This window comes from Elgaria multicarinata, chromosome 8 (assembly GCF_023053635.1).
Source record: "Elgaria multicarinata webbii isolate HBS135686 ecotype San Diego chromosome 8, rElgMul1.1.pri, whole genome shotgun sequence".
Lineage (NCBI taxonomy): Eukaryota > Metazoa > Chordata > Lepidosauria > Squamata > Anguidae > Elgaria > Elgaria multicarinata.
Genome location: NC_086178.1, coordinates 111,824,294 through 111,839,374, shown reverse-complemented (window position 1 = coordinate 111,839,374; position 15,081 = coordinate 111,824,294).

Sequence of the window (15,081 nt, the reverse complement as noted above, 5' to 3'; positions counted from 1 at the left end):
GTACTCTGGATTTTAGGAAAGCTGATTTTAATGAACTGAGATCTACGATAAGTACGGTCCCATGGCAAACTGCCCTAATGAGAAAAGTAGTCCAAGATGGGTGGGAGAATTTTAAAAAGGCAATTTTAAAAATACAAACAATTCCAACAAGGAAAAAAGATAGAAGACAACAGAAGAAACCAATGTGGCTTCACAAAAAGCTTAGAGATGACCTGAAAACCAAAAGGGATACATATAGGAAGTGAAAGGAAGGCCAGGCTACAAAAGAAGAGTACAGACAGGTAGCACAGAAGTGCTAAAGCTGAGAATGAGCTGAGAGGGATGCTAAAAGCAATAAAAAGGTTTTCTTCAGATACGTGAATAGTAAAAGACAGAGGAAAGAAATGGTGGTTAAACTGTTTAATGAGGATGGCAAATTGATAACAGATGACAAAGAAAAGGCCGAAGTGCTGAATTCCTACTTTGGCTCAGTCTTCTCCCAAAAGGGGTCTATGACCCCTCTGGAAAAAGTGAAGCACAAGCTGAGGGGGCAGGATTGCAGTTTGAAATTGATAAACAAATGGTCAAGGAACACCTAATTTCTTTGAATGAGTTCAAAACTCCAGGGCCTGATGAACTGCATCCTAGAGTAATGAAGAAGCTAGTGGAAGAACTCTTAGAACCACTGTCTATTATCTTTGCAAAATCATGGGAGACGGGTGAGGTGCCGGATGACTGGAGGAGGGCTAATTGTCCCTATCTTCAAAAAGGGCAAAAAGGAGGAACTGGGGAACTACAGACCAGTCAGTCTGACATCCCTCCCTGGGAAAATTTTGGAGCACATTATAAAGAAGTCAATCTGTAAACACCTTGAAAACAATGCAGTGATTGCTAGAAACCAACATGGATTTGTCAAGAACAAATCCTGTCAGACTAATCTGATCTAATTTTTTGTTCAGGTAACCTCCATTGTGGACTGTGGGAATGCTGTAGACATAATATATCTTGACTTCAGCAAAGCTTTTGACAAAGTGCCCCATGATATTCTGATTAACCATCTAGTCTAGTCAGATGGAACAACTAGTGGATCCAGTTGGCTACAGAATTGGACTCAAAGAGTGATTATTGCTGGAACCTCCTCAAACTGGGGGGAGGTAATGAGTGGGGTACCGCAGGGCTCAGTCCTGGGCCCAATGCTCTTCAACATTTATATTAATGATTTGGATGAGGAGGTGCAGGAACGCTTATCAAATCTGCAGATTTGGGTGGGTTAGCTAATACCCTGGAAGACATAAACAAATTTCAAAGTGATCTTGATAGGCTGGAGTGCTGGGCTGAAAACAACCAAATGAAATTTTATAGGGATAAATGCCAAGTTCTACATCTAGGAAAAAGAAATGAAATGAACAGTTACAAAATGGGGGATACTTGGCTCAGCAATACTACAAACGAGAGAGATCTTGGAATTGTTGTAGATCACAAGCTGAATATGAGCCAACAGTGTGATGTGGCTGCAAAAAAAGCAAAAGCTATTCTGGGTTGCATTAATAGAAGTATAGCTTCCAAATTGTACAAGGTACTAGTTCCTCTGTATTTGGCCCTGGTTAGGCCTCATCTTGAGTATTGCGTCCAGTTCTGGGCACCACACTTCAAAAATAATTTTTAAAAATTGCAGGCACGACGCCTCTCCTTCAGAGGTGGTCGCGCGTCATGTGTAAACGGAGGAGGCATCTCACGATAAACACATTGTGAGATCTTCCCTCCTCAGTCGCGTGCTAACAGGTAGGCCTAAGGCCTAAGAGTCAATATAGTGAGTTAACTCCCTGTGTAGTCCCAGTACTACCTGCAATCTCTTTGGGGGCCCATTCAGCTAAATCTGATCTTAGAATGGGCTATAAATTCACAGATGAGGCTCTTTAGAAGTCATGCAAATATTTTAATTCGTTCAAGTATTTTAAGAGAACCAATATAAGCATCAAGCCTTATGAGGAAAATACACAACTTTATGGTTAGGAATCCATTTGTTTGTGATGTCTTTCATCTGAAGATAAATTATAAATAAAGCAGAGTGAATAAAATTTGGGAAGAGCAGTGAAGTAAGAGAAAAAATTAATATGCATTTTCTATGCACTAAGAAAGAAAAAAGGAACATTAATAACCATTTCCCTGCAGATGTGGCTTTGAAAAATTCTTTCATTTCAGGGTATGTGTTCATATGGTACAAATGTTCCATTTAATATTACACACAAAATAGAATTTCTAAAACCTTCTAATGGTTCCTTATTGAGATTTGCTTTTTCATGGCTGCTTTAACAAAAAAAGTTTAAGCTCCCAGTTCAGAATTCCATGTGCAGTTCCTATCCACCAAATGCGCTAGGGATGGTAGAATCAGGAACGTTTAAGACCTCTGAGATTTATCAAACTCCACTTTGAAACTTGGACTGCCTTCCTCCCATTTTCACTTGTGATCTGATTTTCTTTTTGTTTGAATGGGTGCACATTTTGGTATGCATTTTTTTAAGTGCACACCCCAAAGTGCACTTTCCCACCATAGACTAAAACATGAAAATGTATATGGGGGAGGGACATGCACATTAAAGTGCACATTTTTGTAAAGTACACATTTTCTGAACACCACTGCAAACTCAGGAATGCACAAGTTTCGCCTGAAACCTCCCATGTGGGGTTATGAACAGGGCAAATTCAGGTTCAAAACGAATCAGAGAAATTCTCATGCATTCCTGTTGGAGTCTGCTGCTAACAGGGAAGAAATTCAAATGGCCTGCTATAGGAAGCGCTCTCTCTCTCTCTGGCCATGGCTAGACCAGGCCTATATCCCAGGATTGTCCCAGGATCATCCCTGTGCATCCAAATGACACACATGGGATCCCAGGAGAAGGCAGGGACAACCCCTCCATTTGCCTGGGATATTCCTTAGGTCTAGCTAAGGCCTCTCTCTCTCTCTCTCTCTCTCTCTCTCTCTCTGATCCCAGCATTTTTAAGTACAGCAAAATACATGCATGGAGCCTCCCCAGAGTCTTTCAACCATATGGCAAAGAGAAGCCCACTGTGTTGAACTGGCTTTCCCCTCCTGCCAATCATCTGTTTGATGTGGAGAAGAGGCAGGGAATTTCCGCAGGCCCTTCTGGCCTCTAGTTCAGAGATCCAGGAGGACAGTAGGGCCTGTACATATTCCCCTCCCCCTATCAAACAGACGGTTGGCAAGATGGGAGACAGCCAAATTCACACCCTTATAAAATGTACACAATTATCAAGATTGTCTTCTTGGGTACATCAATACTATAATTTTTTAATAGTTTTATATCAGTTTAACTGTAATGATGTAATCTAAAAAAAATTGAGGAAATACAGTTCTGTGAGATACTGGGGACCTGAAGCCGGGGTCTCTAGGACAAAGGGGGTTGGCACCGTTCTGGTTCCAAACCCTGCGGTATTGCTGATACAGGGTGGTGGCGGGCAGTCTTCATGAAGGGAAGCCACACAGGCTTTCCGGTGGTCATTCGGCTCACCAGGCCTGCCCTCTGCCCAGGTGAACGGCGACCAATCAGGGGATCTGCTTCTTCTCATTAGGTATTTTGTACTTGAGTACCGAAGTACAAAATACCCACAGATTATAAAAGGTGTTTTTGTTTTCCGCAGGACTATCCATGTCTGTCAGGGCTGGGCTACAGGCAGCAGTCTGAAGTGAACCAAGAGCCATGGGACAAGCCAGATATCAGGCCAAAGGATGAACCAAGAGTCAAAATCAAGAGCAAGCAGAAGTCAAGACTAAGAAGCAAGTGAAAACTGGTGGACAAACCAAGAGGAAGGACTAAAGAATAACCAAGACACCCGCACATGCCAATGGTCAGGAAGGCCATGTTGTTCAAGCAAGGCTCAGCTGGTGCAGGAAGCCCTTTTATACTACTTCCTGCCCAGAAGGATCCAATGGGCAGCCTTGGTGAGCAGAGACAGTCTAGGGCCTGAAGGTGTTTCACCAAGAAAGTTGCCACCTTCACTTCAGTCTGTTACAGAGTGTCCCGGTTTCATTTGTAAAATGTTGGAAGGTGTGCCACAGGGTTCCACTCTGTCCTCTTTCTGGAGGGACATGTATGAAACCACCACACGGTGTGATCACCGTAATCAGTGGTTACAGTTCTGGGTTTGATATGCAAACATTTGAGGCCTAGCAGAATGTGCTGAGGTCACTTACACATTTGCATAGACCAACAATAGCAAATGCTTGTGCAGAGATATGATTGGCTGAGCAAAGTAAGGCCTTTGGTTTAACCATTAGTCCACCAGACAGATTGTTTGTTTGTAATGTGATAAAACTCCATCAATTATTGAGATGTTGGTATTATGTTTGCTACATGTTTTCAGGGCACATTTCTATGCTTTAGAGTGGAAACCCAACCACCATTTTCAAAGGGGAGAGGAAAATGCAAAATGCAGTGCAATACGATATAACCCTTGAAGACACTGGAAAAGAAGGTTTTGCCACAATATACAGTATCTGTTACTCTTTAGGTTTCCACAAGATATTTGTGGTTTTTGCTATGACAGATTAAAATAGTTACCCCTCTGTAATTGGTATGAAAATCAGTGCACTCATTTGGGATCACTTTGTGTACCTCAAAAGACAACCACAGCGTCATGTTTCTCAAAACCTCCCACCTTCTTGGGAGACAATAACGAGGCCTGCTAAGTAATCCACAAAGCTTTACTCAAGCAATGAACATGTCTTTCAACTTGAAGAGAGTCTAATATCTAGGAACTTTTCCCCTAGGCAAAACTATGCAGACTAAGCGAGATTCGATGGCCTTATAGGCTCCTTCCAACTCTACCGTTCTGTGATTCTATGATTCTATGTCCACTTTCCCCATGGATATTTGATTTATGTTTGGAACCCCTGGAATGTGCTATTAGAACAAGTAGTAGTATGGTTTTGTTTCTACTGGCTTAGAATTTAAAATTATACGCTATGCTGATGATCTTTGGCTGTTTATCTTGAAACTCCAGTTGTCAGTTCCAACTTTGATGAAACTGATTAATACTTTTGGTGATTTGTCTGGCTATTCAATTCATTGGTCAAAGTCAGAAATCATACTACTTGGAGATAGCTAATAAACTATAGTATATAACCTAACTGGCAATTTCAATGGTGCCCAGATTTCATTACGTATTTGGGAATAATTATCCCTGGAGACATATCTCAAATGATCAAGAAATTTAAACAAGTTGACTAACAATGTTTCATGAGCTATAGATAGATAGGCATGCATCTTTAAGGTTCAGTTTATGGATTAAGGTTAATACACTCAAGATGAATATTATACCTCAGATTGTTTTATGTTATACATGGGATCCCCTTACTTATATCTGGCAAATATTTCCAAAATCTTAATTGTTTTGCAGGCTTTCCACCAAGTATACCTTTGAAAAGAATGCAACTTCCAATTAAAGAAAGTGGGTTTGGCTTTCCAGATCTTGCTACATATCATCAGGCTTATCTGTACTAAATTTTTGTCTTTTCCACTTGAATTTTGTTTTCCACCTTGGTCAGTTTTGGAATCTTCATGTCTGGAGCCTCTCTCCAAATGGATGCTTGTAGGTTCTCAGCATATTAAGATGGACAGAGCTCTTCCCACAATCTCGGTGGTCAGAGATATGTGGCATATAATGTCACATCAGTTGACCCATTTTCCCATGTCAAATTGATTTTATGGGGAAGTCCAGATTTAAAAATGGGAAAGAAAATGTTTTTGGGACCTGGATGGATAAGATCATTTTTACCCTAGATCCATTATTGGGTGTTTATTATGCGTTTTTGCCATTTTCACCTTTATGAGCTAAATTTGATTTGCCTGCTACAGCTGAATGACAGTATTTGCAATGGCAACATTTGTTAGAATCTGCTTTTACTGCATCGGAGTCTCCTTTGCTATTGGAAACAGTTATTGAAATTGATCAGGCAAATACATTATTTATAAATATAAATACTTAATATCAGTGAATAAGTATGATTCAGAGGGTCTTCAACAGGAATTGAACAGGGAATTGGAATGTCCTATCTTACTTACTTAATCAATGGACTGCCACTTTGGCATCTGTATCTGATATGTCTATGGACCTCCAGTTATGTCTCATTCAGCAAAACCTTTTATTTTGGGTCTATTGGATGCCACAACATCTCTTTAATAAAGATTTGTCTAACTTGGCCAATTGTTGGAAGTGTAATACAGTTAATGCTTCTTTTATTCATTTGTTTTGGTAATGCCCAATAGTTGCATCCTTTGGAGAGGAAGTTATTATACAGATAAACTTTGTATTGGAAACCTCTTTAATATTGACTGATGTACACACTCTCTTAAATTATTTACATTTTTCTTGAAATCGTAAATGGATAAATGGATTTTTCACACCCTCTTGATTGCTAAAAGACTAATACTACAGTATTGGAAGGATAAAAACTCACCGCCTATAATGCAATGGATTGAAGACCTAGCAACACTAGAAACATCTGAAAGAGTGATATATAGGCATCAGTGGCGAAAGGACGTATTTGGTTATTGGGTCTGCTTTTACTGAAGTTTATGTATAATATATTCATTTTTAATGAATGTTTTAATATTTGAAACTGAGGCATGCAATTACAGTTACATTTCCCCCCAACTTCTGTTCTTGATTTTGTTTGTTTTGTTTTGTTGAAATGTATAATAAAAATTTATTAAAAACAAACACTGACTGGTAGTGGCTCTCCAGGGTTTCAGGCAGGAGTCTTTCCTAACTCTACCTGGAGATGCCAGGGATTGAACCTGGGACCTTCTGCATGCAAAGCAGGTGCCCTACCACTGAGCTACAGCCTTTTTCATGAAACTGTGGACTAGCTAACTCATTCCTGATGGCATCTAGTCTTAGGATACTTCTTCATGAGATAGAAGACCTCACCAAGCATGAGGAAGAGCCCCAGTGACAAAGACCTAATCTACTACAAGCAGGATATTCCACTATGAAAGCAGTATGAAAATTGTATATAAAAGGCAGGAACCACACTACTGTTTTATAGTGGTATTAAAGTGCACTGACAACTGTTGGGGCCCATTGACACATACCGTATACCGCTTTCATAGTGCTATATCCTTCTTGTTGTGGCTCCTGCCTTTTATATTTTATCTCATTTTTTGATTGAGTAACCTCCCCTTGTAGACTGTGGGAATGCTGTGGACGTAATATATATATTGAGGAACTCTCAACATGCAATTTGCCTTTGAACATATTTGATATTTCCTTGTTTTTCTGCCCCACACCCTGCAACAGGCAGCCCTCAACTTAATTTCATGCCACCCTCAGTCTTGTGGACTCCTCGCAAGGCAAACTCTCCTGCTTTCCGATCCTGCGTGCGTGGATCAACAGGACTTGCATCCGAGAAAGCGTTGCACCGGGAGGCACCAGTGCGGCCCAATCCGCCTATGCCTCCTTACTTGGAAGCCTTATTCCCCCGAGTAAACATGTGGAGGGGATCAGGACACCAGGCTGCATAGCAGGTTGCGTTCGCACGGAAGTAAGTCCCAGTGAATTCCAGACGGCTCGGTCCCAAATCGAAGTGAGCCAGTCCCAGCTCTCCACTCGGTGCGCACGTTCGGACTTCCGTGCAATTTTTTTGGGGGGGGGGTTTGCAAGTAGCTCGCCTTGCTTAGGGTGCAAAATAGTCTGGCACCAGCCCTGCCTGGCAGCCCATTGAGCGGAAGGAAGAGGCAGAGGAAAAGGGTGACACACTCACTTTGAGCTCTGCCCCTGCCCACTGCTGGCTTCAGCTTGCCTATTGTTGACATGCCGGCTTCAATAGATTTCCAAGAAGGGAATGTGGCCTTCGATAGAAAAAGATTACCAACCCTCAATGTAGCCTAATGAAAAGCTCTGGAAAAAATCGAAAGCTTGCACACTCTTTTGTGGCATTTTGGTTGGACTTAATAAAGGTATCGCTTCATAATAGCTTGCTTCATTAATAGTTTTACCTCACAGCAGAAGCCAGAACTCCAGCACAGAGCAAGCCAAACTGATGACAGACCGCTGGCCTTCGGGAGTTCTGCTAGCTCTTTGCATACTTGGGTCAGGTTTGGTGTGAGAGAGGGGACATTTCTCGTAGCAGCCAAGGGGCATCCCATCTATGGTTGCGGGATGCAAGCTGAATTTTATACTACAAATATATCTCACCTTTCACTTTTCAGGACTCCAAATGGAATGGCTTTAGAAGGATCTCTCGCTTCTAGGGCATGCCCTGCTCTGGGAGATGAGAGATCAAGTGTTTTGACATTGTTATGTGCTTCTGTGCCTGCCAGCCATGTAAGAACAATGAAGAATTATAGAAAGGATAGAAAGAAATAGTAACAATCCCACATTATATATCATGGTATTTTGGCGTTACCCAATATGAGGAAAGAAATATTCAAAATTGAGAATATGTTGCAGGATGCCCATTAGATAAAGTGATGACCTGTATTATGTTACATCAACAACAGAAGTAGTTGATCCAGTTAAATATATTCCCCTACTCTGTTTCTCCCTAAGGATCAGTGTAGAATTCATACTCAATGACCCTGTTCAGACGACATGCTACGCCATAGTGGTTAAGCATTTTGAGCTAAACGTTATGGCTTAGTGTGTCATGTGAAAAATTTCTAACCATGAGGGCTATATAACCATGGTTTAAACACTCTGGCCCCATTCAGACGACACTGAGGGCTTTGTGGTTCAGCTGTTAACACTAACCACATGCAGAACACTAGCAGACTGTTAACCCTTTGGTGGCTAAGGATTCCTTAACCACATGCTAACCACAAACATGTTAGATGATCTCCTGAGTCCTCCAAATGATCTACCCCATATCCCAGCAGTCTTTGTGCAAGGAGCCCTTGCAGTTGCACCTGCCATTTTAGTTCAGGATACAGTGTAAATAATACAAAAGCAAAAAATAAAAATGAAAATTGATCGCAGGGCGGTAAGGAGGTAGCAGTCTGTTTCCGTGCCTCCCTTTAACTGCACCGTTGTGCAGTTAAAGATGACAATGAGCAACTGGTCTTCCCTTGATGCCATCGGCCATTTTGAATGTGTGATAGCATCATTGTAGGGGAGGAGGGAGCTAGTCAAAATGAGTGGTCAAATCGCATCATCAATCTGTGACGTTGACAAGGTAGGATAAGGGACGTTGTAATGGCGCTGCGACGACGTTACGGAGTGCTGGGGGAGAGGAAAGAAGAATTAAGTTCAGAATGTGCCCATTAAAATAAAATTTACTGCACTAAAATCGGAGCCAATTCAGCGAAATAGCAGCCGCAATGAACATTTAAGCAAAGCAGCAGTCTGGAGCAGCGATAAAGAGAGACTAGAGTGGCCAAGGTAATCCTTGATGCTCTATACAGGAAGCTCTATGATTTCGCTCCGTTAACTACAGACACATGTCAGACAACACTTTTAGCCATGGTTAGTGCCATTAACCATGTTGCACAACATGGTTAGTGAAGCCAACCACAACAGCCCCATTCAGAAGACACCTTAAACCACCTTAAACAGTAGTTAAGCCAGAAAGGGAGTTAAAGCCATGGTGGTTAAGTCAGAAAGGCTTAACTACCATGGTTGAAGCCATGGTTTAAGGGGTTTTCTGAATGGGGCCAATGTGGTTAGCGGCGGCAGATGGCTAGGGAAAACGCATGCCAGATGACACCGTTAATCATGCTGCCCTAACTACACTAACCACAAGAGGGTTAATGGCATGGTTAATGGTGTTGTCTGAATGGGGCCACTCACTAACCATTTGCTGCAAAAGGTTTAGCAGCCTAACCATGGCTAGCGTGTTGTCTGAACAAGCCCAATAATAAATTTATATGCAGGACCAGAGTTGAGTCTGTTTGTGACCTGCATTATTTTCTGTCCATGGCATAGCTCCTTATCTTTCACTAGAGTGAGTATATGTCTCTTATTAGCTGGATTAGATAGCATATTCTTATAGACAAGAGATATGGTTTCTCTCTGAACCCCTTGAGAATGCCCTACTTTGTCCAAGGGGCAGCTGGCCCTGCTTATACTTCTGAAACAGTGAGCTTTTTTTCTTTTAAATTGAGGTGTCGGAATACTGCGCAAGGTAAATGGCTGTTTGACATAATCAGAGTCTGTAGAACATTTCTGCACATAAGTACATGGGATGGATTAACAATTTTGATATCCAGGTGCAGGCCATACCATAATCTTAGAACCATAGAATTGTGGAGTTGGAAGGCACCACCAGGATAATCTAATCCAACCCTCAGCAATGTGCAGGAAAATGAATTAAACCATCCATGAGAGATGGTTGTCCAACCTCTTCTTAAAGACCTCCAGAGATGGAGAACCCACAACCTCCATAGCTAGACTGTTCGAGTTGTACAGATCTTACTGTCAAGAAGTTTTCCCTTATATTTAATTGAAATCGAAAGGGATATGGAAACAACGAGTGTTGAGAAACATGTCCATGAGGATAAAAGAAAATTATTACAAGCTTGTCTGGAGGTGGTACCTAACCCCAGTGAAATTAAATATGATAAATAAGACGAACTCAGCATTATGTTGGAGAGGTTGTCAAGAGAAAGGATCATATTTACACATGTGGTGGGAATGTGAATTTGTACAAAAATTATGGAAAATGGTGTTTAATGAAATAAAAGAAATTATAGGAATGGAGATAGAAGAGACACCAACTATGGCATTGTTATCAGTGTATGGAGAGTTGAATTGTAATCAAGAGATAAAAGAATTGATAACGAATTTGTTAACAGCTGCAAGATTAATGATATCCAGGAACTGGAAGGTTCAAGGGGTTTATCATATAGAAGATTGGTACAAAGAAATATGGGATATTGCTATTAACCATAAATTAACATGTAACATGAGAGTCAGAAGAGGAATGATAAAAACGAATGATTTTGAAGTAATATGGAAACAGTTTTTAGACTTTGTATTATTAAAGGGGAGAGGGAAAACACCTCCAGAGGAATTAATGAAATTTTGGAAATCAGAATAAGATCCCGGGGTTGGGGGAGCACGTTAATGTTAATCAATGATCATATTAAATGGAATTAAGTTAAAATATATGTTTATTAATTTGTTTAGTATGTATTATTATGTATTATATATTATGGGGTAGTGTTTTATACTGTATTGTTTGGAAGTTTAGAAAAAAATTAAAATTGTATTAAAAATAAAATTAAAAAATATTTAATCGAAATCTAGGTAGCTGTTACTTAAGTTGAAATCTAGGTAGCTGTAACTTAGACCCATTATTTTGGGTCCTAATTTCGGTTGCAATGGAAAATAGTTCTTGACCATCCTCCCCATGGAACCCTTTTATGTACCGAAACACTGCTATCATGTCTCCCCTCAGTCTTCTTTTCTTAGACTGAACATCCCAAGTTCCTTCAGCCTGTCTTCATAGGGCCTGTCCTCAAGTCCCTTTATCATCTTTGTTGCCCTCCTCTGAACCTGTTCTAACCTGTCAACGTCCTTCTGGAAATGTAGTGCCCAGAATTGTTCACAGTACTCCAGGTGTGGTCTCATTAGTGCTGAGTAGAGAGGAATAAGGGCTTCACACGTCTTTGATACAATGCTTCTTCTAATGCACCCCAGAACTGCATTTTCCCTTCTAGCGGCTATCTTACACTGCTGACTGATGTTTATGTTGCTGTCAATGGCCATACCCAAATCCTTCTCTGATGTGGTGCTCCCAATCCGTAATCTAGTGGATTGGAGATGGAGCCTGGCATGTCTGAAGGGGGATTGATAACAAAAACACTTTGTTGGACCAAAAGTAACTTACTATGAGGCAAGGTTAAGCATCTGCCCCAGATGGTGGATCTGGAGTACTATTAAGGGCAGCAGAATGAGAGGTTGACCTTGACCACAAATGACTAGAAAGTTCCGTTGCAAAAGCCCCCATTGAAACAAATATAGAAATCGAATAATATAATAATAAAATAACAACAACCATTTGTTAGCAGCTACATAAAACAAAAACAAAGACGTGCCCTCTGGCTTAAAATATAATAGATAAGACACAGAAAGTGGAGTCCAGGGGGATGTAGGGAGGAAGAATGGAAGCAGGATCAGTTTGAGAATGCCAGAATTTAGAGGTGAGTTGTTAGGCGTTTAAACCCAGTTAGAATCAGGCTGATTTTCCCTTGATGGTGTCCTTATAGTAGGGTTCCCCAATCCTTTTGGACTTGTAGGCAAATTAGGGAATTTGAGAAACTGCTGAGGGCACCACCCCGAATGCCTAATCACTGGACCTTGTGAACCGCCATTGTGAACCGCCCAGAGAGCTCCGGCTATTGGGCGGTATAGAAATGTAATAAATAAATAAAAAAATAAAAAAATAAGTGGATCATCACTTTGGCATCTACCTGTTGCATCTAAGGATCTTAGACTGTGTCTTATTCAGCAAAAAAAAAATTGTTTCATATCTATAGGACACTGTAATGTCTTTTTAGTAATGGATTGTCTAATTGGGTTAATTACTGGTGGTGCAATTCAGCTAATGCTTCTTTTAAACATATGCATTGGCAATGTCCAGTAGTTGCATCTTTTTGGGAGGAAGTTATTACATAGATACATTTTGTATCGGAATAGTCTTTAATATCCACGAATGTGTACACCCTTTAAGATTATTTACCTGCTTCATGGAAATTAACAAATGGTCAGTACAGAGTGGTAATGCAGCAGTTTCTGCAGCTGAAACTGTCCCCACGGCCTGAGTTCGATCCCAGCAGAAGCTGGTTTCAGGCAGCCGGCTCGGGTCAACTCAGCCTTCCACCCTCCCGAGGTCGGTAAAATGAGTACCCAGTGAGCTGGGGGAAAGGTAATAATGACCGGGAAAGGCAACAGCAAACCACCCCGCTATAAGGCCTGCCAAGAAAACGTCAGCGAAAGCTGGCGTCCCTCCAAGAGTCAGTAATGACTCAGTGCTTGCACGAGAGGTTCCTTTCCTTTCCAGCGTAAATAGATTCTCTGTGCCCTTTTGACAGCTAAAAGTCTGACATTACAATACTGGAAGGATAAACACTCACTTCCTTTAATGCAATGGATTGAGGACCTTCCAACACTTTCAATATTTGAACAGGTAGCAGAAAGACTGTCAACACTGGTGACAGGACAACATCTTTCACCATATCTGAAGGCAGCAGACTAGCTTAGGGAACACAGACGGAAACACACACAGACACACACACAGAGTTCTTTTCTCCAACACCCCACTGCCCTTCACTTACTGTTTCATCTGGTGCTTTCTGCCCACTGAAACAAATGCTGCAACACAGCAACACCAGAATGTGTCAAGTGAGCAAGCAATGTGTGCCGGACTGCATGGCCTGACTGCCTCGGTGCCTGCTTACAGGGGGCTTTTCCAACAGTGCTGCCTGTGACACATCGGGAGGAGACTAGGCGAGACAGCCAGTCAAGACAGGCCAGGCCAGCAACACCATTGCCAGGATGTCAGCTTAAGAGTATGGGAGTAGTATGTAGAAACTCAGAGAGAAGCCCCCACCCCCAGCATGCATGGTCCGAGGTGGCTGCTCCCCTCTTCCGAATGGTAGGTTGGGGTCCTGGGAAGGAAGAGAACAGGCAGGTGCCTTGGTGGAACTGCTGGCCATGGGGCCAATGGCTTTTGCAAGGCTGATCTCACCTGGGCTGGTTCTTGTTGTGTGTGTGACTGGATGACTGGACTTTAGCACTCTTCCCCTATAAATGAAGGAAGGTTTGCACAGGCGACTATATCCCATGCCTGTTAATTGGTAAGAAAGGCAAGACACCCTTTGGGTTTCCTGCCTTAAACACCAACTCCATCTCTTGGGGGGGCATTTCAACCAGCTGTGAATACAACTAGGTTTACAGATCCCAGTACCAGTTGTCTGCTGGTTGCAGACATTCCTTTGTGTGTGAGAGAGGGGAGGTTGACTTTATTGGGGCAGTGCTGGAGCGGGAAGCGGATGTGTCAATGGCAGCATCTACACTACTGAGTTAAAGTGCTTTATGACAGTTTTAGAATCACAGAATCATAGAATAGCAGAGTTGGAAGTGGCCTACAAGGCCATCGAGTCCAACCCCCTGCTCAATGCAGGAATCCACCCTAAAGCATCCCTGACAATTTTGACAACTGTTGGGGCCCAGGACACACTCCAGATACAGTTGTCAAAAGTGTTATAAAGCACTTTAAAGCAGTATGTTATTAGAACGGCACAAAGGCAATGTCAGAAGGATCCACCTTGAATCATGTTTACACCCAAACCCTTTCAATTTTTGTGAACCGCCCAGAGAGCTCCGGCTATTGGGCGGTATAGAAATGTAATAAATAAAGAAATAAATAAACGACACCTCTTTACTGGTAAAAATAAGTAAGTAACTAAGCAAGTCCCACTGAGTTCCATAGGACTTACTCCTGGTGCAGCCTGTGCATAGGCATTCAGAAGAGTAGGCCCCACAGAGGGCTCATCCACAACAAGCAGGATATTCCACTATGAAAGCAGTATATAAAAGGCAGGAGCCACACTACTGCTTTATAGCGGTATTGAAGTGCACTGACAACTGTTGGGAACCATGACACATATCATATACCGCTTTCATAGTGTTATATCCTGCTTGGTGTAGATGTGTCATGGGCCCCAACGGTTGTCAGCGCACTTCAATACCGCTATAAAGCAGCCGTGTGGCTCCTGCCTTTTATATACCGCTTTCATAGTGTTATATCCTGCTTGGTGTAGATGTGTCCTGGGCTCCAACGGCTGTCAGGGCACTTGAAAACCTCTATAAAGCAGCCATGTGGCTCCTGCCTTTTATATACCGCTTTCATAGTGGAATATCCTGCTTGGTGTAGATGAGCCCAGAGGCTTTCTTCTCCCGCACACCGGCCTGCGATTGCAACCTTACGGAATGGGACTTGCAGCTTTGCCGCGGATCACTTGGCCAGGCCGCAGCCCCGGGCGCAACACGTGGGATCATGCGCCGCCCGCCCGCGGAGCCAGCCCAGCCACGAGCGCAGCCGACCCAGGCTCTTCCGCCTTGGGGTCAGCTGACTGCAGG